Source organism: Schistocerca americana, chromosome 5 (assembly GCF_021461395.2).
Source record: "Schistocerca americana isolate TAMUIC-IGC-003095 chromosome 5, iqSchAmer2.1, whole genome shotgun sequence".
In the NCBI taxonomy this organism is placed as follows: Eukaryota; Metazoa; Arthropoda; class Insecta; order Orthoptera; family Acrididae; genus Schistocerca; species Schistocerca americana.
The window spans coordinates 334,392,139-334,395,425 of NC_060123.1; the positions used below are offsets into that span (position 1 = coordinate 334,392,139).

The 3,287-nt window shown below is 41.8% G+C and overlaps 1 non-coding gene across 1 annotated transcript; it reads left to right on the top strand.

The window, feature by feature from the left end:
• The first annotated feature begins 723 nt into the window (after nucleotides 1–723).
• Nucleotides 724–798, top strand: Trnas-cga. Its single transcript has one exon. It is a non-coding gene; the product is annotated as a tRNA-Ser (tRNA).
• Nucleotides 799–3,287: the final 2,489 nt, after the last annotated feature.

Below are 3,287 nucleotides of genomic sequence, written 5' to 3' on the forward strand. Positions count from 1 at the left end.
TAGCAAAAGCACTCGCTTCCGTCGTCTGCTGCCAAAGCCCATTAACACCAAATTTCGCCGCACGTCGTACGCCCCACATTGATTTCTGCGGTTATTTCAGTCAGTGTTGCATGTCTGTTAGCACTGATAACTTTACGCGAACGCCGCTGCTCTGTGTCGTTAAATGAAGGCCGTCGGCCACGGAGTTGTGCGTGTTGAGAGGTAATGCCTGAAATTTTATACTCTCGGCACACTCTTGACACAGTGGATCTCGGAATACTGAATTACCTAACGACTTCCGAAAAGGAATGTCCCATGCGTCTAACTCTAACTATCATTCCGCGTTCAAAACCTGTTAATTCCCATTGTGCCGTCATACTCACTTCGGAAACCTTTTCACATGAATCACCTGAGCACAAATGATAGCTCCGCCTGTTCATTGCCCTTTTATACTTTGTTTACGCGATACTACCGCCATCTGTATATGTGCGCGTCGCTATACCATGACTTCTGTCACTTCAGTGTGTATCAAGTTCCGTCTGCATTTTTTTGTTTGTCTGTCATGGCTAATTTCAAGAATTACTGCTGTGATTTCGAGACTGTTTTCACTAACAGGTAGACTGATACACAAGGAAGGCTTGTATGTATAGTTTATTGCCGCTACGCCGGACAAGTCGCCCCGCAGCCTAGATAGGAGACGAGGTACTGGCAGAAGTAAAGCTGTGAGTGCCGGGCGTGAGTCGTGCTTCGGTAGCTCAGTTGGTAGAGCACTTGCCCGCGAAAGGCAAAGGTCCCGAGTTCGAGTCTCGGTCGGGCGCACAGTTTTAATCTGCCAGGAAGTTTCATAGATAGTGACTGTTAGTTATGCGAAAGCTACGCCAGGTCATTACTTCTGTCTAATCTTTAGCGTCATTTACCCTTGCTTAGAAATCTCATTTATGTTGTTTGGATCTGTTCCATGTATTTCTGTGTAGGTACCCGAGACTCGTCCCTGTACGTTAAGACTGGTGTTGCATTACATTATAAATTTTGATTTGATGTCATTTATTGTCTTGTTATTCGACGTTATGTTTACAGTACCACATATCGGTTCAAAACGCTGAACCTTAGTGTCTCCTCGTATATCTTACCTTTTATTGTAGTATATGTCTGCTCCTAGATAGCAGAAACGAGAGATTAGTTCTATAGGTTTTCTGTTGATAATTACCTTTGAACAGACTGGGTCTTATCCCTGAAACGCCGTTACTGTAGTTTTAGGTACTGTAATGTGCAAGTTATATTCTTTGGTAATTTGTTAAAGTCTGTAGGCAGATATTTGAAGATAATCTTCTCTTTTTTATAACACATAAAAATGCTAACTAATGCATTTTTGCGATTACAATCCCCACTTGTTGCTGTGTCGTCCTCTGTATATGATGTTAGTAAACGTCAGTACGAAGAAGCAATGGCTAACACATCACTCTCTCGGCCAATGATGTCGGCTGTTCCAAATCGGAGCCAATACTTCTTGTTCAAGGATCTCATGTCTATATGAGGTTGACTGTATACCCATCTCACAAGGACCTATCAAGGAAAAATTCGTAGCAGTACCGCGGTCAAACTAATATCCTCCCCTCACGTGACAGACACTTGGGCTACTGATTACGTGCATATGAACGAACTGCAGGGAAAGAGAGTTCCTACATGAACTATTGCTGCAAGACTCAGTTAATATCCTAGTGCAGACAGTCGGGCTTTTAGGCACCTTATGGGATGAACAAAAATGTGTAACGGACCAAGACTGGAAGCTGTGTTTTTGTTGTTCGCAGTCAGCGAACTTACGAACCTGCTTCAAAAATTCTATCCACCGTTATCTCACGTCTAGATTCACAGCCCCCACAGTGACTACCCTGTGTTCTTTGACGGTTCAAGGAGTGTAGATTTGAGGTGTAGAAAAAATTTGCAAATGGAATGACGCATGAATATGTGCCTAAAGTACTTCTGTCACTTTTGTAACTTCTCACGTGTTTTATGGTTGATGGCTGACGCAAGACCCTGTGGTGTTGATAAAAGCCTCGTCGTAAGTGTAAGAGTGCACGAACGTCCACACTCTGGAAAGAGCATGAAGAGTCTAGCACGTGTCTTCGTGTCCAGATATAAGAGAATTACTCCTCCATTTCGCTGGAAGCAGAAGCACGTTGCGATTGAGTCTATTTCGATAAAAAAAGGACGTCCACTGACACTCAGTAGGCCAAACCGCCATAAATCTCTGTAGAAGACGTTACAGAAAAGAAATAATGCGTCACAGAATAGCTTACTCTGGAAAATGTCAAAAAACATTTTCTAAGATGAGTCAGGACTATAATACTTCCTCCCATTTACATGACGAGTAGCTGAATGCATTAAATTTAGGTCGGCAAAGATGCGACCTCCAGGTGCAGTTGTACCTATCAGTGACGGAATGTGTAACACGGTATTCCAAAAATAGGCTGCGAAAACCCACTGCAGAGCACCGCTTGCAAAAATAACAAAGATAATATGTTTATGAGTGGGTAGTTCCGAATAGTTTTAATCAAAGACTTTACAAAAAGATATGCTCCTAACTCAAGATTACTCAAGAAGCTCCTCCTCCGAATACTACACACTTTGTTACAATTATCGTAATATGGTTGTTTCTTTTTAGAGCGGACAATAATCTTATCATATTGAATCGGAACACATCTGCTCAGATCTTATAGTTTAAACACCTGCTAAGTATTTTGTGGTAGTCCAATCAATCAATATTTCTATCTAAACAGGTTTGGGGAGCTGGTTAGGTCGATACCCTCAAGCCCATGCATGATTGTTCATACCCACAAGATGTAGTCATGCACGTAGCATCACCAGCCTCAAGAAATGTTATATGACGTGATTTCCGATAGGTGAACAACGTAGAGACCAGAATGACTGGCAGTTACTCTTGAGTCTCGCGATCATAACACCTTATGTAGCACTGTCAAAAAATTGTTAGTACCTTCAAAATCACCGGGTAAACTATTAGTTAAGGAATCTGTTGTATTAGCATTCATGAAAATATCGACGGTATGTATATTAATGATGTTAGCCTTCAGAAATGAAAAACAGCCTCGCCTGAATAGTTAGAGAACATCTGCATCGTAAAAGTGTAGAGTTAGTGCAGTTTTCCAGACAAACATGTTTTCCACATGTCATTACAATATCATTAATGCGTGGCGTTTGCATTAAGTACGTTAACAGTCGTTATTTGTTCACGTATGTAAATGGGGCTAATTGTTTGCTGCACGTCGACTGTGGTTCGTTAATGCAGAGAG